General features: G+C 41.5%; 1 protein-coding gene across 1 annotated transcript in view; it reads left to right on the forward strand.

The window, feature by feature from the left end:
* Nucleotides 1-22,268, forward strand: part of Cfap54 (cilia and flagella associated protein 54) — a 290,039-nt gene that overhangs the window by 265,559 nt on the left and 2,212 nt on the right. The gene's annotated exons all lie outside the window — the stretch shown is intronic.

Raw genomic sequence — 22,268 nt, forward strand, 5'->3', positions numbered from 1 at the left:
CAGAGCCATCGGTGTGAGCCATATTGAAAAGTTCAGGAAGCTGGAGTCAGACGTTTGCAGTCACCAAGGGCAGCGACAGACACACTCAGGAAGGGAGCTGCCTGCACATGGGGCTAGCTTCTTCCTTCTTCCACCTCTTAGATGGTGCTGCTCATGTTCAGGGTGGGGCTTACCCCTCATTACTGTCCCACGTGCTGATCATCTTTGGAAAGATACCAGGCATGTGCTTGAGTAACCCCCTAGGCATCTGTCAATCTGAATATGTTTGTATGACAGTTAATCTTGGTTGTTGTGGTAGTATGAATGCATATTCCCATAGACTCAGATGTTTCATTAAAGCTATTGTAACTTTGGGTCTCCAGCTGCCTGGCTGGAGGAGGTGTCACTGGGGGAAGATGCTGGGGTTCAGCTCAAAGGTGTGTTTTGGGGTGGATCTGAATTCCAGTCCAAAGGTGTGCTGAGAGGTCTGAACTCTGGGGGTTTGTTAGGCTCTGCCCGGCACAGGCTGGAGCCTGCAGGAGATGGGCCTGAGCTGCCAGGCATAGCTAAGGACCACCAGGCTTTAGGAGACTACTCCCTCTCCAAGCCCAGCACATCTGCATTTAGGCTTTGCCTATAGCCCTGTGACATTTGGCCAGTTGCCTAGGAAACTCCTTATCAGTCAGCAGCCTACACACAGCCCATCCCCCTGCGATCCTCTTCCTGCCACTATGTAGATTACCTGACTCTCCCTACTTGCTGGAATGAACAACCCTAGGCATGGGCTAGCAACCTTTGAACCCACCAATCCCCTTAGGAACATCTTTCTACTCTCAACTGCTTGTAATCCCATTTCCCTGACAAATATACGATCTGTTCACTGAGATGCCTCCTAAAAGTGGTTCTTTCATCAGGCTCACAGCTGCTCAAGAGCCTGCTTTCCACAGTTGCCTGGATGCCTTCAGGGAACCACGGCCCTGAGTATCCAGGGACCCACAGGCGTTCTTCTTATTGCTGGATTGTACTGGTTGCTCTTTGGTGTGAGCTGGGTAGTGGTGGTTTCTCTCTCTGCTTGGATTTATGAATGGGAGCCAGTTTATTCTACAAGTGATGGAACTCCCCCTGGATCTATAAGCTTGAAATAAATCCCTTCCTCCCATAAAACTGTGTTTGGTTGGATGCTCATCCCAACATTGTGGAGCTGTCTACTACAATAGTTAACTTGACACAATTGAGAATCATCATAGAAACAAATCTCTGGGCATGTCTGTGAGAAAGTTTTAGATTAGGTTCATTTAGGTGGGAAGACCCACTCTAAATGTGTGTGCTACCATGAACTGCCTAAAAAGGGGAAAGTGAGCTGAGCACTGGTATTCACTGCTCTCCGCTTGCTTCATGGCTGCAGGTGTAGCGTGAGCAGCTGTCTGCTCTCATGCCTCCATGCCTTTCCTGCCATGGTGCACTGTAACCTCAAATTGGGAGCCAGTGTAAACCCTTCCTTCCTTAAGTTTGTTTTGTCAGGTATTTTATCACAGCCACCAGAGAGTAACTAATACAGGTAGTTAGCAGTAGATCACACAAATTACTTTCAAAAGACACATGATGAATCACACCTGGGGGTTTGGGATTCTGGCAGACCTGAGTTGGAATCCAAGTCTTGAGTCTTATCAGTTGTGTGACCTAAGGCAAGTTATTTAACTTCTGAAAGCTTTCGCTGTCTCCTACATAAAATGAGGTGATAACACTTAGCTCTCACAGTTATTATAAAGAATAAAGCTTGCTTTCTTAAAAATGTCTTGGGGCTGGGCATGGTGGTACAAACCTTTAATCCCAGAACTCAGGAGGCAGAGGTAGGAGGATTGCCATGAGTTTGAGGCCACCCTGAGATGACATAGTGAATTCCAGTTCATTCTGGCCTAGAGTGAGATCTTACCTCGAAAAAAACAAATTAAAAAAAAATAGATAGAGAGGTTCAAAAAATGTTTTGGGCCTGGAGAGATGGCTTAGTGGTTAAGTCACTTGCCTGAGAAGCCTAAGGACCCAGGTTTGTTTCCCCAGTACCCATGTAAGTCAGTTGCCCAAGAGGGCGCATGTGTCTGGAGTTCGTTTACAGTGGCTAGTGGCTCTGGTGCACCCATTTTCTCTTGCCCTCTCCCCCCTCATATAAATAAATGAAATATTTTTTAAAATGTTTTCAATTTCACCCACAATCCCTAATGACACTTAAATTCTTGTGACTTCAACCCTGACGCTCTGTGCTTTACTGATACACATCTTTTTACATGGCTGAATTTAGTGTGCCCATGTCCTATCATGTCTTATTAAATTTTTTTGTTTTTGGAGTCAGGTACAGTGGCATACACATTTAATCACAGCCCTTTGAAGGATGAGGTAGACTGCTCAATGTAAGTTTGTGGCCCGCCTGGGACTATAGAGTGAGTTCCAAGGTTAGTCTGGTCTAGTGTAAGACCCTACCTCAAAAAAATGTTATTGTTTAGGGGCTGGGTATACAATAAAATACTTACCTAGTATTCACTAAGCTCTGGAATCATTCTCCAGCACTGGAAAAAGACTATTTCTAATATATTTATCATAAGATATTGACAGCTATTGATCATTTACTAATGACTGGAATGATTATACTATGACAGCATTTTTTTGTTTATTGAACTATTTGTTCCTTTTTTTTCTAAAAAGTGTATTCTGTCATGGGATGGCCCTTACCTCCCCACCCCATATGGCCTCTTATGACTCCCGCATGACAGCTGGAATGATTTCTGTACCATGCTGGCATCTGATTGAATTACTGTATTAAGGTTGGTAATAACACATCCAACCTGTGTGAACCTGACTGAGCCTGCTGGCTTTCCATCACTTTCTCCTCAGCCCGTGGTGCTAACCTCTCTCTGCACCTAATAATTTTTAATCAAAATGTGTGATAACGATGTGCTTCCATATTTGTCATATAGAATGAGATTGGATCTTATATTTTCATCTTCAATGCTTTGTTCAGTTTTGGGCCCCCAGCAGGTGTTCATAAATGCTAAAGGAACAATGTCTCATGATATATCTTCTCAAGATAGCTTGCAGATGACAGTTCTAGCCCTGCCATTAACAGGGACTTTGGGGCTTTAATTTTGGTCATTTGTACAGCAGACATGTGTGAAGTGCTTTCTCTCTGGCGGCCACTGGGCACTGGAAAGCGGCAGAAAAGCCCGTGTCTCGGCCTCCAAGGACTGCAGCTTGGTGTGGGTGACATCACCCATAGAACCTCTCCTCTGCTCCCATGACAGTCTCTTAGCATAGCTCTAGAGGTGATAGGCTACCTCCGCTGTCTTTTTAAGAGTGCTCACTAGTTCCCTCACTGAAATGTAGTGACCTATGTTCAAAGGATATCATTACTTTGAAAAAATGATTGCAAAGTAACAGAGTATCCTTAAGAAAATGCAAACGTGGTTAGGGAATCCACGAAAACATTCTCCCCTGGTTAGAAAGACCTTCAAAAGAGGAGGCAAAACACAGGTGTATTTGGCAGTAAGTTAAGAGATAAAGGCATGATGTATGATTTCGCTATAAGGATGGGAAGGATGGAACAAATCCTCAAGTACAATGAGAAGTGAAGGGAGTTGTTGCTTTTTCAAATGTTAGTTCCACGTGAGAGCTACAGCCAAGTGCCAGGCTCTGGGCCCTGGGCCCACTGGAGAAACAGAGACAAGCCTTGTGCAGATGAGACTGATGGTCTGGAACACAGGGATAAGGCATATGCTTACGTATGGAAAAGACTAGTTGACATTTTAGCTGGATCATTATTTTGCTAAGAAGTAAGAGAGTTTACTCTCGTACCTATCTAGCTAAATAGGGTGGTTCAAGCCTATAATCCTTGAAGTGGAGATGCTGAAGGAGGAGGATTGCAATGAGTTTGAAGCCTCCTGAAGCTACAGAGTGAGTTTTAGTCCAGCCTCTGAACTCTGTCTCACTAAGTAAAAGCAAGGTGGATTTCCCAAAAAACACACAGCAGGTAACTGTCACAGCCCCAACTAGCAGACTCCAGAGCTTGCCATTAGCATGCTCATTATCCTGAAGCCATGGAGGGGGAAAGGCGACACTAACCATATATGCTTCTGAGGAGCATCATAACAGGGCTTATGACATGGTGTGCACAGTGGTTAATGTGAAGGGTTAAGGGCTTAACTCCAAATCCCAGCCCAGCTCTGCTCTTTTCTAGTCATAAAACCTTTTGCAAATTGTTTAACCTCAATATCTTGGTTAACTTACACGTGTTGTATTAGCTACTCTTCCCATTGCTCTTACCAAATACTTGACAAGACACAACTTAAGGAAGGGTGTATTTCATATTTCAGTTTACAATCCCAGGGGAGACAGGCTATCAAGACAAGGAAGGCATAGTAGCAGGAACATGAAGTGGCTGCTCATAAATCATACATAAGGGAGAGGGGAGACAGAGAGTAGAAGGGAGATAGGAGAGAGAGGGGTCAGAGGAAAGAAGAGTGAAGAGAGAGTCAAGAGAGATAGAGAGATGGCTATAGAGACAACCCCCACAATGTTTCTTTCCCACTCTATTGGAGCATAGATGTCACTTTAAAATGTGTTGCCCAGGTATCAAGGCCAGGCATGAAAATAAGACCAGCCTCTTGTTGCCTGGGAGACTCAAAACCACCTGAGTCTTGGCCTTGGGCTCTGTCTTTAGAGCAGGGCAGCAGCAGAACAGTTCCCTTCCCTTAGAGACCTTGAAGGGCCACAGGAGTTCATTATCTTCCACTCTCTTCTCCACTGCCTCCGTCACTTCTCTCATGTAGTCTATTCTCAGCCCAACCACATTCCCCTGGAAACCTATGAGGACCACATTGCTTTGTTCTTCATATCTCCATAGGCTACCACTTGCTCTGGGCCCACATGGTACTTCTAACTCTTCTAATAAGTCATAAATTCTAGAAGACCATGTCATCTCAGTGGCCTCTTATTGAGCTAGCCTGCACTCTCACTGTTCTCTCTCAGAATTATCTGTCACATCCTGATTACAGGTTGGACATAGGATACACCCCACCATGGTTTCTCCCCATTGGCCTCAAAGCTGCCCCTACCCAAAGTTGGGCATAGACGCCACTCCCATAGTGGATCTTTACTGCTTGTCCTAAATCCATGCAGATTGAAGACTGGGTATAGACCTTCCTCCTTATTGGAAAAATAAATATCAAATCAATCTACATGAATGTGGGTCTGGAGCTGTGGGCCTGGCTTCTTTGGAAGAAATGCACTCTACCACACTAGCCAATTTCTGGACTTCACTTTCCTCTAAGCAGAGGCTTCTCGAGAAACCTGCTCAGGTGATAAATCAAAAGTCCTCCCTGACTATACTCAGGGGCAATCATGAAGTAACAGAGAGTGTTTATACTCAGGGGAGAGGATAGATAAGCTGAATTCTCAGATACCCTTTCCAACAACCCAGGCAGTCTTCCTGGTGTGGCTGGAGGTGGTCATACCCCTGTTTTCATGGGACAGCTTCCACTTCATTTTTTTAAAGAATGCTAAATCCTGTAAGGTTCTGCTAGGATGATTACATTCTTTTAGCTAAGATTTTATTTTCTTTTTACATTGGCTTCTTTAGAACAAAACCCTTGTAAGTGGTAGTAATGGAGCTCCACCTGTCATTTATATCCGTCACTCGGTTCCACATAGTCCTTTGTCAAGAAGTTACTAAGCATTAATTACTTATATCAATGTAAGTTCTTTTGGGTGTGAATTGCAGATTTTCTTTCTCCCTTTTTGTTTTCTTTCTTTTTGTGGAGCAGCCAAGAGCTGTATGAATAGATTTTCTGGGTATCTAGAATTACATCTTCCTTCTGTGAAACATTATCATTCCATCCTCAAGTGAAGGGTACCCTTTGTGTGTAAGTTCACAAGCCATCCACTTAATATTCTTATATTCTTTTGAAGACAATGCCAGATGACATCGGTTCCACGCTGCTTTTAAAACGCAGCGCTGACTTTGATTCCATCCTCTCGCTGCTCTCTTCTGACTGTCAAATTTGGCTAAGGGAAAAAGAAAGCCCTTAGGAAAAGGCCAGACTCTCACCGCACTCTTCAAAATGCTAAGAAAAGGCTAAGCTGTTTATAGCATTTCAAAATGTTCATCTCTCTGAGATTTGCCAGCAATAGTGTCAAGGTGAAATACACACTTCATTCATCAGGGTACCAAGAGCCTTTGCGTTATCTGTGCTCAGAGTTCCAGACCTGCTTTTGTGAGATGCTCAGAAAGGGGTAGAATGATGCTTGGGTACAATATAAACCATGGTCTTATCATGAAGATGATAATATGTATTCATTGTCTACGTAACAAGAAGTCTATGTACTCCTTGAGAAATTGAGCCCAGCTTCATTTTGGATGTAACTCTACACCCATCTGAACTTCCTGGAGGCTGGTCACCTTGTGTAATGTCAAGAGATAGGCATATCATTAGTAAATCTCATTTATCTTTACTTTGCTAAACATTGCATTAAATGCTGAGTTTTATTTCATTCATTTAGTTTTCTAAAATGTTTTTGCCTTTTAGACTTTTTAGACTTTGAGCTGACTGAGATGGCTTGTGCTTCTAATCCCAGTACTTGGGAGGTGGAGACATAAGGATTGACATGAAGTCAAGGCCAGTCTGGGCTGCCTAGTGAATTTGAGGCCATCTTGGGATACATAAATGAGTTGTCCCAGGACAAACAAAGTGTCAACTTTAACAGTTGAGTAATTTTTTAAAATATTTATTTGCAAGCAGAGAAAGAAAGAGAGAGAGAGAGAGAGAGAAAGAGAGAGAGAGAGATTGAGAGAAGAGACAAACAGAAAATGGGTACACTGGAGCCTCCAGCTGTTGCATACAGACTCCATATGCATGTGCCACTTTGTTCATCTGGCCTTATGAGGGTACTGGGAAACTGAACCTGGGTTGTTAGGATTTGTAGGCAAGCACCTTAACTGCTGAGCCATCTCTCCAGCTCTGGAATGACATTTTTATCTTAAGAGAATGATTGATTTTTTGCAGCATGCAGCTGAAAAACTTGGCAAACCTTTGTAAGTCTTTCTCAGTAAATGTTCTGCAAATGTAGGTAAATATACAAAGAAAGAGCAGATGGAAATTTACCCATTTTCCTTGTTTACTTTGGACACTGGCTTCTTGAGATTTTGAGAGATTTTTTTTTTTTTCTAAGCCTATAACATAGGCAGCTAATACCAATATGTTCTTGTCTCAGTATGGTAGGATGGAGGTTGTACCTTATAAGAAAACACTTGACCAATACTTTAGTTCTAGCTCAATCAGTCCACAATAAGGTATTGATCCTTTAAGGCCTTATACGGGCCAGTTAGATTCTGTTGAAGGTCTCATAAACATGTCTTAGTAGATATAAACAACATAGGATTCCTGATTATACCACCTTTTTTTGTGTGTGTCCATGAGTAACTTACTTTGTTTCTCTGGGTTTCAATCCCTTATGTATGATTTATTGACAGCTAGTCTCATGTGAGGTCATATTGAACCATATAAAACTGTACTTAGTACATTTTACCATGCCAGGGCCATGCCTGTGGGAAGTTGTCAACACACTGTGGTCATCTTAATTTTCCCAGCATTAATGTAATTTGACTTGAATCATTTGACTGTTAGCAACTCCTTTCACTAGTGACTTTTAGCCTATCAAAATGTCAAATGAAGGGCTGGAAAGATGGCTTAGTGGTTCAGATGCTTGCCTGCAAAGCATAAGGACCCATGTTCAATTCTCCAGATCCCAAGTATGCCAGACGCACAAAGGTGAGGCAAACATAAGGTTGTACATACCCACTAGGTGGCACAAGCATCTGGAGTTGGACAGCAGAGGCTGAGGCCCTGGTGCACCAATTCTCTCTCTCTCTCTCTCTCTCTCTAAAATAACAACAGAAAAGATGATGATTGGTCAAATCTTAGGCATGTCCTTAATATTAATTTTAATCATGGTTTTAAAATTAACTATAGCTTCATATGAAGTTAACTGTAAGATACAATACAGAGAGGACTAGGGTGTCATTCCATGGTAGAGCACCTGCATAGAATATGAGAGGTCCTGAGTGAAATTCCAGGGCAAAGAATAAGGGAGGAGAGGAACAGGAATGGGACAAGGGAGAATACAATGTCCTTTACACATCCCCCCAGTGGTAGAACTTTACAGAACTAAAGTCTGACATCACAACCAGTGTAGTGACATTGATCTTCTCCAAACACAAAATAGTTTGGTTGTCACAATGATTCCTGTCACCTTTTTCCTAGCCACGTTCTTATGCCCATCTCCTCATCAACCCCTGACAACCATGGATCTGTTTTGCACTTCTATGATTTTGTCATTTTTCAAGAATGTTGTGTAGGGAGGGCCTGGGGAGGTAATTCCATTAGGAAAGTACTTGCATGCAAGAGTACCTGAGTGCAATCCTCAGAACCTACATTCAAAACAAACAAACCAGGTAGTTTTACATGCTTAATATCCTTGGAGGGTTGGGGTGAAGGACAGAGACAAGCGGGTGCCCCGAGGTTCCCTGGCTAGCCAGTCTAGTCACTTGGCAAGTTCCAGGCCAGTGAGAAACCCTGTCTCAAAGAAAGGAGTTGGTGACTGAGAAATGACACCCAAGGTATCCTCTGGCCTCTACATGCATGCACATACATGTGCATGCAATCTACACACATATGAACACACATACACACCAAAAGGAAAAAAGAAGAAGAAAACAAATTGGAAGAATGTTACATAAAAGGAGCCACATACTGTGTAATCTCTTGGGATTGGCCTTGTGTCATTCAGCATCATTCATGCAGAGCCCTTTAACTTATCCTTTCATGAGAGGACACTTGTGAAAATGCACACATTTGATTTTGCCAACAGAATCGCCATTCACCAGAAGTGACACAGTGCATGGCACATAGCCAGTACTAGCCACATAGCCAATACTAGCCATGCAGGGAATAGGCACTGACAGTCCTCTCCCCCTGCTCTACCCTTCTTCCTCTATCTCTTCTCTCCTTCCTCCTCTTTTCTCACTCTTTTCTTCTCCACATGCCCCTATTAACTGACAAGAGCTAATCATTAAGAGAAATACTAAAAGGTGTCAGATAACTGATGGGTGTGAAGTGTCTGCAAGTTGCAGACTCGGGCTTTTCTGTGAGGCACTCCCGGTCATTGTCATCCGCTGTGTAAGGAGGGTGTGCAGCTGCTCACGGGGAGAGCAGAGGAGTCAGTGGCCCGGCTTCTCTCCGCACTGTGCACGCAAGGTCTGCCCTTCGGTTAGCTGCTGCTCTGGCTGCTGAGGAACAAAGCCCGGTTCGCTTTGATTTCAGGCAACAAAGTCGCTGGGACAAAACGTGAACTTCGCTTCTTTAGAAAAGCCTTTGCTCTAAAAAAGAACCTTTGGTTCCTAGTTGCCAGAAGTGAAAAGAAGTGAAACCCAGTGAGCTTCTTCATTAGAAAGAAAGAAAGAAAGAAAGAAAGAAAGAAAGAAAGAAAGAAAGAAAGAAAGAAAGAAAGAGGAAAGAAAGAAAGAAAGAAAGAAGAGGGAAAGAAAGAAAGAAAGAAAGCGAAAAAGCATCAAGAAATGCCAAGTATTATTAGAACTGTGGAGTTTTCATTTCTGGGTCCCAGGTCAAAAGCATGCAGGCAAGACCCTTACAGAGCCCTCAGGGGGGATCCCACCTGCAGGGTACCTAGCTACAGAATTTCTTCCTCTAACTTGGCTGCTGAGATTCAAAGCCCTGACCTTTAAGTGGAGTTAAGTTCTCACTGTGATGATGGAATTTTCAGAAATGCAGGCAGAGCAGAACAAACTCCCTGGAGCCCAAGAACTTTCAGTCAGGATAGAGTAGAGCAGACTGAGACTGAGCTATGCTAACAAATAAACCCCAGAGCTCGGTGGCAGTAAAGATTTTATTTGTTTCACGTCTGGTGAAGATTGAACGCCTCTCCTTCAGCTTCTAACGATGGCATCTGCATTGCTTGCCCTCCAAGAAGCCACTGCAGAAGAGAGGGCTGCAGAATTTCACCATACATTCTCATGCAAGGGGACCACGCATCCTGTTGCACTGGTTCACCCACAGTTTGGCTGATTTGCTATGTTTACTCTGAAACATGGCCCAGTTTAGATCATGAATCTGAGTAAGCATTTCCCAGAGCCATCCTGGGTATCTGTCATCATTTCTGCCCATACATTTTCTGTTGGTCTCAATCCATCAAGCCAGCATGTGCTGTGGATCACTGAGCAGGTACCCATCCGTATTTGGCACAATCGACCTTTGTGGAAGTACCATAAAATGTTAAATAGAAATAATATAAGAAAATACTACTAAAACTTAACTGGGAAGATAGGGTATAAATATGGTGTGTATAGTAAGTAAGTAACTTCATTTAATCAAACATGTGACAGACTGAATCATGGTCTTCCTGAGAAGTCCACATTCGAATTCCCAGAACTGTGAAAAAAGGCACTTTGTGGATGGTCAATACTGGATTATCCAGGTGACTCCTAAATGGAATTACAAGGGCTCTTAGTAGAGGACGCTCATGGGAGATTGCACAATGAAGTGGGAACGGCACGGTGATGGTGGAAGCCAGGGTTGGAGTGATGGGCAAGGAACCTGGTTTATAGAATGGTAAAAGGAGGCCACAGGCCAAGGAATATAGGGTATCACTCCTACTGGAAGAACTCACCCCCACTGATCCCATAATGCTATATAGCTCAGTTAAACAGATTTCAGGTTTCTGGCATCCAGGACTCATTGGAGAATTGATTTATGTTGTTGTAAACCAGTAAGTTCACAGTGAATTTGGTACAATAGCAATTGGAAACTAATGTACAGATATAATCTGAACTTAAGCACATGACTACAGAGTTTTGTTTGTAGTAAAGATAGGTACAATTGTCGTTATCTCTTTTGATATGTCAGAAATTGAGAACTGATGTTTTTGTTTTGAATATTTTTATTTTTATTTATTCATTTGTGAGAGAGAGAGAGAAAGAGGCAGAGAGAGAGGGACAGAGAGAGAAAGAGGGGAGGGGCAGGGATGGGCACGCTAGGACCTCTAGCCACTACAAACAAATTCCAGATGCCTGTGCCATCCCAAATATCTGGCCTATGTGGGACCTGGGAAATTGAAGCTGGGTCCTTTGGCTTTGTAGGCAAGCACCTTAACTGCTAAGCCATCTCTCCAGCCTGGGACATTGTTTTTGTTTTTGCTTGTGTGTGTGCTGAATGTGCATGTATGCATGTATGTCCCTGTGTATGCGGGTACACATGTATGTGGGGCCAGAGGTCAATATTGGCTATCTTCCTCTGTTATAGTAAACTTTGTTCTTTGAAATAGGTTATCTTCCCAAACTTAGAACTCACTAATTCAGCTAGAGTAACTAGCCAGGGATCCCTAAGGATCTGCCTGTCTCTGCCTCCCTAGCCCTGGGGTTATAGGCATGCACCACCACACCCAACATTTGACATGGGTGCTGGGGACCTGAACTCTGGTCTTCCAGCTTACACTGCAAACACCATGCCCACTGAGCCAACTCCACAGCCCCGTGAACTGAAGATTATAAATGACTTCCCATACTTCCTCAGCTATCCAGCGTCTAAGTCCGGATCTGTTTGCGGGCAGATGGCTTCTAAGAACATATTCCTAATTGCTTTGTTCACTGTCTCTGCTGAGCTCCCAGTGCCCTTCTTCCTGACATGTCTGTCACCATCACAAGTGCATGACTTTCTGTGAACCCTATTTGCCCCCTGTGGCCTCTCCCACTCCCACCTGACTTCACTCTCCTGCATCCCCTCATGGACTCAGTAGCTCCCTACACAGTCACACCGTTCCAACCTCAGCTTTCAGAAATTTGTGGAAGGTCCTAGGACTTCCATCAGGAATTTCTCAAGTAAACTTAATATTCAAGTGAAATGATTGATATTTTTATGTAAGCTTGTAGGAAGATATTACTTGAAAGGAAATATTAGTTCTGAATCTTCTCACTCTTCTTGAATCTTTAATTCTTCTCCTGATACTCTGGAGGGTGGAACATTCCTAAGAGTCATCACAGTGATTAATAGGAATGATGCTGGAAGCATATTAGATTTATGTTATCAAGACCAAAAAGAAAAAAGAAGCATCTTGAAGTTTGGCATAAGAGTTGAAATTAGTACTTTATAGTTTATATACTGGTTTGCATTTTTTTCATATTGACAGCTCATTCACCACAGAACTGAAGGCTGGTAACTTGTGGCTCCTACATTGAGCTACCCATCCAAGCTTCTCTTCTGAATCAAAGAAAGAATTTTATTCCCCTCTAGCTATAGGAATGTGGTGACTAAGTGCCCTCAGTTCTCAACCGTCTGAAGGAATTGTGTTCATCTGAAGTTTATGATCCCTTCTTGGGAAGAAGCCCGCATCCAATTTTAAGTTGATGGAGGTACAAGGACTTTATACCCCTACCACCACAGTTTGAGGCAGATCTGAAGGGTCATCCAGCGTCAAAACTCTCCATGTGGGGGCTGGAGAGATGACTTAGCAGTTAAGCGCTTGCCTGTGAAGCCTAAGGACCCTGGTTCGAGGCTCGGTTCCCCAGGTCCCACGTTAGCCAGATGCACAAGGGGGCGCATGCGTCTGGAGTTCGTTTGCAGAGGCTGGAAGCCCTGGCGCGCCCATTCTCTCTCTCTCCCTCTATCTGTCTTTCTCTCTGTGTCTGTCGCTCTCAAATAAAAAAAAAAAACAAAAAAACTCTCCATGTGGGTAGCTGAGCCCTTTACTGTAACTGCATTTCAGCCCAACTTCTCCCTCTACTTAATCTTTCTTTTTTACTTTCCACATGAGTATTAATCCCATGAGTATTACATAATCCCCATAAACATCCCAAAAGCTAAATTGGTTTATGGTTGGCTTCCTGGGCTGTGATTTAGCTTTCTAACACTGTAACAAACACCTGAGATAATCATTTCATTAAAAAAAAAAAAAAAGTTCCTTTGGGCTTACAGTTTTAGAGAGTCCAGCCCATGATCCATTGGTTCGGGTGCTTTTGGTCGTGTGGTGAGGCATGAGGCAGCTCAGCACAAGAGTTCATGCAGAGCAAAACTGCGTACTTCATCCTGAGGACCCAAAGACCTTCCACTAGTCCACCAGTTCCTATGTCCAAAAGGCTCCATCTCACCAGTCAATAGTGCCACACTGAGGACCAAATAGATCTTTGCTGGAACACTTAAGATCTAAAGTAACACCAGGAAACGAAACCACCACAATGACTAAAAGAGTAAACGGTGAAGGATGGGGAGATGGCTCAGTCCCCAAAGCCTTTGCCATGCACGTGAGGACCTGAGGTTGGGCCCTCAGCACCCACATAAGTGCTGAGTGGGCATGATTGCCTGCCACCAATCCCAGTGATCAGAAGGAGGAGACAGAGGATCTCAGGGTCAAGCTGGCTAGCTAGACTAGCTGAATTGGAGAGCTCTGCATTCACTTGAGAGACCCTGTCTCAGTTAACTAAAGTGAAGATGGAGTGAGGAAGAAACCAGACTTCAACCTCTGGCTTCCACACACACATATCACACACATGAATGCAAAAAGCAACAATAAACATCAATAAATAAATGATTCTCTCATGATGGGTATTTAATAATAGTCTCTCATGATGTATTAGAAAAATCTAAAGCAACTCGAAAACATTTTTATTTGGCTTAAAGTATATATTCCAGGGCAGAAGTAAGAAAACATCATATACGTGATTAAAAATAGTTCATGCATATGACCCATGGTTCAGTTACATTTTCTTTTGACCTCTAATATGACAGTTCATTTACAAATGAAATGAAACTTTATAAAAACAAAGCCACCAGCTTCTATCTACCCTTCAATAAGTGCAGTCTTACTCTTCCAGAATAAAGTGAATTTCCTAGACTACTAAAATGTCACCCATTGATAAGTCCAGGGCTGTCCATGAAACACAAAACCTTAAAGATATTCTCTGAAAATAGAGGTACTCACGTAAGTGAAATGCAATCACAAAGAGGCGCCATATTAGAATTAATATTTTCACATCTCCAGTGATAACGAGGAATAAATATCCAGTTTCACAGCACATTATATATAGACATTTCTGTTAAGTTCTGTATCTAAGAGACCTTTTCCTTTGTTTAACTCTTCTTTCTATCCCATAAATACAAAATCCACTGCATCTAAACTAACCTTGATACCCTGCTAGACGGTTCGTTGTATAATTCTTACTTCTGGTTTTCAGAGCTTTGGATATCTTAAAGGATAATTTAGAACCCTTTGTTAGTTAGTTCTGTTTGGGATCCTTTATTCTTTACACATTGAAGGATGTTATCCTGGCAAGAGAGAGCAGCTATTCATTACGCAGAGCAGGGTGTCAGACTTCAAAGGTTCTTTTCTCTGGGTCTTGAACAGTCAGGAAAGCTCTGGGTATATACAGCATAAAGATTTGCTGTTTGTTTTTTAAGGGTCTTTTGGTCTTGTGGGATTGTTTTCTTTAATGGTTCTCTACAAAAAGTAGGTGCCTGTAATGGAGACAATGATGAATTTCACTTTCCATCAAGTGGAAGGTGTGTCTGCCTCCTGGGCTGGGTGGGGGTGGACAATGTGTGGTGAACGGGAAGCAAGGAGGGAGAGGCTTGTAGTAGAAGTCACCAGTCACAATCATTCACTGCCTTAGTTTCTACAAGTGACTAGTATATGGGTTTTACTCTGTGATGGTTTGAATATAAAATGTCCCCCATAGACTCATGGGCTTGAGGACTGAACCCCCAGTTGGTGGTGGTGCTATGGAAAGTTGTGGAACCTTTAGCAGGCAGAGACATGCCTTGCTAGAGGAAGTGTGCTGTCTGTTTTCTTCCTGCTGAGAGGACAATATGATGCTCACTATCTGCTCCCACCATAGTTTCCCTCGGCATGGTGAAACATCCCCTCACAGCTGTGAGCCAAAATCAACCCACCTCCTTCCTTAACTGCATTTGGTCAGGTATTTTTCCCCCAGCAATGAAAGAGTAACTGACATAGATGTAAACTTGATATGTAGCCAACGATGACCTTGAACTGAATCCTCCTGCCTCAACCTCCAAAGTACTGAAATGGCCAGCATGTGCTACCATCCCCAGATTGTTATATGGCCTTTTCTCAACATGTAATCATTCTGTAGCTCCTCAACACCAACTATTTGTCCAGCAGCCTACTTTGGCTTTGAAATGACTCAGAGTTAGCACAGACCCCACAGGTTAAGGGCTCAGTCCCACTAGCTGCAAATAGGGTGCCACTAGATTCCCACTTCTTCCCAGACAACTACAAGTTTAAAAGTTGCTCTACCGTCAGTATTTCATAGAACAATTCAAGAGAAGTTAGGGAAGCACTCTATGTACAGTGTTCAGTTTTATCAGAAAGGATACAACTCAGAAACACCAGAGAGAGATATCAAATAATGACTTTAATTCCAGTTTCCTTATTGTTCTGGGGGGGCACAAAACAACAACTACTACAGAAAACTCCTCTTGCAGGCTGGAGAGATGGCTCAGTCATAAAAGCACTTGCATGTAAAGCCTAAGGACCCAAGTTCAATTCCCCAGTACCATGTAAGCCAGATGCGCAAGGTGGTGCATGCTTTTGGAGTACGTTTACAGTGGCTAGAGACCCTGGTGTGCCCATTCTCTATCTGTCTATCTGCCTCTTTCTCTCTCTCTTTGTGTCTCTCAAATAAATAAATAAAATACTTTAAATGCCTCTTGCAGTATTATTTCTTTATAATTTAATGCTAAAAGATTTCTGCCATCTCACCAATATGACCATTTGATCTTCTGTTACTCTAAAAACACTTTTTCTGTCATATTTAAAGCTTTATTATCATAAAAATTAAAGTGATGAAAAGACAATTTCATCCCCAGAAAAGTGTGAATTTTCCTGGGGCATTGCATGAAAGCTTCTTTCACATTTTTGAGTTGCATGTTGTTTCTGGTTAGTGGAAGAATAACATGTAGGGTTGCTGACACAAGGGTGTTCTTAGGAACACAACGTACAGTGAGACAGAATCTATCTAGTTTTTCTCATCCAGAACTGGCTTTAGATGGGTCACCAGTCAATTCATGATATCGATTCTTTTATTATTATTATTATTATTATTATTATTATTATTATTATTTATTTATTTATTTGAGAGCAACAGACACAGAGAGAAAGACAGATAGAGGGAGAGAGAGAGAATGGGCGCACCAGGGCTTCCAGCCATTGCAAACGAACTCCAGACGCGTGCGCCCCTTGTGCATCTGGCTAACGTGGGACCTGGGGAACCGAGCCTCGAACCGGGGTCCTTAGGCTTCACAGGCAAGCGCTTAACTGCTAAGCCATCTCTCCAGCCCATGATATCGATTCTTAAGTAAGCTAGTATCATATTATCCTTTCTCCTTTGAAATGTATGTTTTCCCCTAGTCTAGGAAAAAAATCCAATAAATCATTAACTTCAAAGAAAGGTGATATATTAAGAATAGGTAGAAAATGTGGCAGAAACACATAGATGTGAGAATTTTGTATGAAAATATTACTGCTTTCTTACCTTGACACTATTAAATATTTTGTTGCTGTGGCTCTTGTGCTATTTCAGAGTGTTTGGAGGGAGTTTATTGAATCCATCCATATCCCCAAACTTGCAGTTGTTCAAAATGTGACTTACCAATGACAATACCAAAATGGTCAAACCTAGTTGATTAGAAATTTGCTCCCCGTCCTTCATCCTTTAACACTTATTTGTGAAAATGTGGCTAACATTGTACCTGAGAGAATAAGAAGAGATTTCGAAGGGGGTGCCCCCCAAAATCAAAACTATTTTGAAAACATTATGTATTGTTGGTTTTGATACAGAATCTCACTCTGTAGTCCAGATTGACCTTGAGCTCATGGAAGTCCCGCTGACTCAACCTCCCAAGTGCTGGGATTATAGGTGTAAATCATCATGACCAACTAACTTTCCTTTTGATTGAAAAAAATTATTGGAATAGAACACAAGTAATAAAAATTTTCATTTCAGTAACCTATAGCTTTTGTGCTAAAGCTCATAAAACACAGCATTGGCAAATAACCTTTAGTTCTCTAATGGCTTTCAAAAGCCCCAAACCAGTTCAAATCCAGGCCAGATGTTAATGAACTTCTTGAGTGTATCCTACTTGATTAAATTCCTTTCCCTTCTTTTCACTGTTTTAGACTTTTATTCGCTCTGGTATGGCACAAGCATCATCATTTCTTTAATATTTGCTCCTTAAAGTTAAACAAATTTCCCATTATTTGCCATACTTCTGCCCCCTCAACCCAGACCTTTCCAGAAAGTCTTTCCTGACCCAGGAAAGGGAGCCGTGATTTCTTTGCTACAATTTGGATTCAGAGCTTACTTAGGAAATAAATGTGTCACCATAAATCTTCTCTGTATTGAATAACAAATTCAGTGATTTCATTGGAAAGTCAGCTTTACCTAAGGAATTCTCTGTGGAAGTCCTAGGAACCATCCACAGATTTCTGAAACCTGAGGCTTGAGAAGTGTGGGTGTGCTGGGTTCTCCTGAGTCCATAAAGGGGGAGTAGGAGAATGAAGCCAGGCATGAGTGGGAGAGACTGCTCAAACACAACAGAACACACACAGCCTTGGACTACCAGGGGTTAGCTGGTGTGGTAGGAAGGAGCTCAGACATTAGCTGTGAACTAAAGTATGGAGAGGCTATGATTAAGGCCATTTGCCTGGACATGGATCCTAATTGACACTGACTGGTTGAGGGACCTTGGGCAAGTCACTTAAAGTCTCTAGTTTCACTATTTAAAAGCACATGTGGACTCATTTTAAATATCCAAATAAATCACAACTGTTTACATAGAGGTCAAGAAATATCTCCAAGACCTGGACAGATGGCTCTGTGGTTAAGTACACTCCCTGTGCAATCATGAAAACCCAAAGAGACTCACACCACTTCAGTTTGAACCTGCAGAACCCAGATAATCAGTTGGGCATGGCCACATACATCTGTAACCCCAGCCAGGCCGGGGAGCAGAGACCTGGACTTATTAGAGGGGGGTGCTGGGGCAGCAGGAAAGAGAAATAAGAAACAGGAAGCTCCAGGATCAGTAAGATTTGGGCTCAAATAAGAACAGATGAGCAGGACACTTGATGTTCAGCTCTGGCCATGCAGGCAAGCACACCCACTACAGACAAGCATGGGGCTCTGTAAGGGCACATGGACATGCATATACCACATGCGGATGTGCCATCACACACACACACCACACACTCATACACCATCTCCCTCTTTCTCTCTCTTACACGCACACACACACACACACACACACACACACACAACATGAAATATCATCAAAGAAATACCTTATCTTCAAACTCTATCCTTTTATTCAAAGTCCCAAAAATGTCATAGTTTAAATGATTTGAGGCGAATTTCCCATTTTTCACACAACTTTGGAAACCAGCCTTCATGATTTCGATGGCTTCATAATCTTAATATTTCATAAAATACTTATTTTATAAATAATCCTAACCATGTTCAGACAATTTCCTGATTCTAGAAAAAATTAATTTAAAATGGAAATGGAAAGGCTCTTTTCCAAACAGAGGCAAAATAACAAAAACCTAGGAATCAGGCTGGAGGGATGGCTTAGCGGTTAAGGCATTTGGCTAGAAAGCCAAAGGACACTGGTTCAATTCCCCAGGACCCACATTAGGTAGATGCACAAGAGGATGCACGTATCAGGAGATCGTTTGCAGTGGCTGAAGGCCCTGGCATGTCCATTCTCTGTCTTTCTCTCTCTCCCTTTTTCTCTGTGAAATAAATAAATAAATAAAAAGAAAATATTTTTAAAAAATAAATAAATAAATAAATAAATAAACCTAAGAATAAATTTAGTAAATGCAGGGTCTGATGTAAGTAGAGAGAAGGGTACCACAGCAATAGCAAACAGTTTTACAAGGCTATTTGTTAAATAGCCTTTCCTTTTCCCCTTAAATCAAAAGGGCAGTTTGTCATATGTTATTGACATCTACCTTTGTTTTTAATTTCATAGTAGATCTTTAGAGGAAGAACTTTTTAGAAGGTATAGGTATGAGAAAGGAAGAAATTAAGCTGTCATTATTCACAGACAGAAAATACAAAATAGTTTTCAGGTTAGCCCTTTAGATAGTATAAATAAAGATGTGTTATATCTATGTAGCAAAAACAAGAATTACAAATGAAAAAAATAAGTTATTCATCATATAGTTATAAAATGTGCATAGCTATATAGAAGACATAGATTGACTAAGACCATCTAGAGAAAGAACAGAACTGATAGACTAAAGCTTGTTGCTGTGAAGTCTTAGTGCAGAGCTAGAGTAGTCTGGGCCAGGGGCTGGGGGTGGACTCGGGCTCAGAAGTAAAGCACCAGCCCAGCACTCCTGAGGGCCTGGGCTCAGTCTCTAGTGCCACAGACTCGAGGCGTTAAAGAGCCACAATGACACATAGTGATCTTGGAGTAGGAGTAAATAGAACAGAGAGTCTAGATAGGTAGAAAGCAAGACATATGATCTCTGTTCTATAAACACATGATGATAAAGCTCAGAAAGGGACCCAGACATATGCAGTTCCATGACTTATGACAAAGATGACTTTCCAAAATGATTAGCAAGGAAAAACAATCTTTTCAATAAATGAGTCTCAGCCAATTGGGGATCTATGTGGAACTGCAACCTGTCTGATCCTTTTTTTTTCTTTTTACAGAATATGCAAAATCAGTGCTAAGTGGATTATAGAATTAAATGGGGAAGGTAAAATGAGAAAACTTGAGGAAATCAAGATATTATTATATCTTAAATATAGTATGTTATCTTAAATATAATATGTATGGGAGATTATATACTTATATATCCAACAAAGGGTATGGCTTTAGATTATACTGAAATTTCTATTACATCAAGGAGAAAAAGACAACTCCATAGAAGCTAGGCAGAAGGCCTGGACATTAACAAACTGATCTATACCATTACGTGTGACTTACTAGATGTCAAGGACATGGCAGAAAGAACATACAGAGGCATTTTGACACATGTGAGGCCCACCAGAGTGGCCACAATCTTAAGCTGAAATTATCAAAATTTGTGAAGAAATAGAATAATGAGTACTCATACTTTGCTGGTGGGAAATATCAACTAGAAGTTTTTGGTAAAATCAGCTTGGAAATAAATATATGTGTACCCAATAGTGTGTATGTCTATTTCTTTAGTTTTAAATTTTTATTTATTTATTTTATTTTACCTGGATTTTTTTTAAAAAAGCATTTTATTTCTTTATCTATTGGAGAGAAAGAGAGAGAGAGAGACAGAGAAGCAGAGAGAGAGAATGCGTACACCAAGATCTCCAGCCACTGCAAAAGAACTCCAGACACGTGTGCCACCTTGAGCATTTGGCTTACATGGGAATCAGATCTGGGTCTTTGGCTTTGCTTTTGCCTTAACCACTAAGCCATCTCTCCAGCCCTTATCTGGAATATTTGAGGCAAGGTCTCATGTAGCGTGTGGTCTCAAACTTACTATGTAGCTGAGGATGGCTGTGTGCCTGTGAGCTTCCTGCCTCCACCTTGCTTGTGCCACAGTTCCACATGTGGATATGATATGTTTGTTTCTTGATCTGAGAAGTGGTTTCATCAATATGTTCATTTAAATACATATATACTTATTTCTCTTTCTGTCTATATGGTATAACTTAGTCAGAAGTTCACCTTAGAATTGTGTTCCGAGAAGACTAATTTTTAGAATGGTACAAAAAAATAGAACTTAAAGTGCTTGACGTCTACCAAGGACTTAGGATCCCTGAGGTTTATAGAAAGGCAGGCATGATACACCAGGGATGGGCCTGACATTTTAGTTTGTTTCTCCTGAGGACAAATGTGGACTGGAAACTCCTGAGTGACAGCACTTGTATTTTATCCTTGTGATGTGAAGCCTTGTCTGTGACCTTCATAAATAAACTCAGGAATTTCTCTTCATCCTTTGACAAATGGCTCCTGGAATTTCAGTGACAAGGATCAGAAATCAAAATGTTCTATTTGTATCTTGTATATAAATTATGTTACCATGATAACTGTAATGTTAAACAAAACCATCTTGACCACTTCATATTTTAAAAACTATTTAAACATGGAAGGATTTGAGCATTAATGAGAGCTAATACTAGAGACAATATCCATGTCTGAATAGCAGTTATTATTTTCTCATATTATACTTTGAAATCATCTGTAAGAGTTATTAAATTGGGCGTGAGTTATTTTATTACTATAAATACAGAATATTTAGTACAGTTAAGGAGCAATGAGATACAACCAAAATAATCATGGTAAACACATATAGTTGCAATGAATTAATAAAGCAGTTAGCATAAAATTGCCAAAATGTTTTCATCAGAGCAGGAGGAGATTGTTCAGTGGGTAAACTATTGCTGCACAAGTGTGAGGAAATGAGTATAGATCTTAGAACCCACATAAAAAGTCATGTGTAGTGGCACATACTTGTAATCCCAGTGTTGGGGGATGGGGCAGAGACAGGTGATTCTCTGGCACTCATTGGCTATCTCGTCTAGCCAAAATGATGAGCTCCATGCTCAGTGAGAGACCCTGTCTCATCTATCTCTCTATCTGTCTGTCTATCTGTCTATCTGCAAGTAAGCCGAATAGTGATTGTTGAAGGCATCTGATGCTGACTTCTGGCATCATGTGCACCTATGTACATGTGTGCACACATTCGCATACACATGGGTATAGCCACACGTACACAAACACATGTGCATAGAAATACAACCACACTTGTGCAAAATTGTTGTCCTTTATTCCAAATTTTTTAAAAAAATGGTAATGAAATAGCAAAAATAACAATGTAAAGGCTTGTAACATTCCATAATATGATACTTTTGGTCAGGGAAAATCCTCACATATTTCTTGCTGAAATGTTAAGTGTTATTCTCTGATGTAGACAATAATTCTGGCAATAGATATTGGTAAGCATCCTTTAAACTAAACAGTACAACTTTAGGGATTCAGCAGTATAGAAATTAAAATAACCTGTACAAGAGAATGTTTTGGAGAATGATGGACTGCATCAGGATCTGGTGAGCCCATGACCTGCCATGTAGCTATTAAAATGGACATGTCCAATAATGATAATATGGTGCAGTCATCACTGAGTGTCACCATACATGTTTCAGTTGTATGAATTCCTTCAAT

This window comes from Jaculus jaculus, chromosome 6 (genome assembly GCF_020740685.1).
Source record: "Jaculus jaculus isolate mJacJac1 chromosome 6, mJacJac1.mat.Y.cur, whole genome shotgun sequence".
NCBI lineage: Eukaryota > Metazoa > Chordata > Mammalia > Rodentia > Dipodidae > Jaculus > Jaculus jaculus.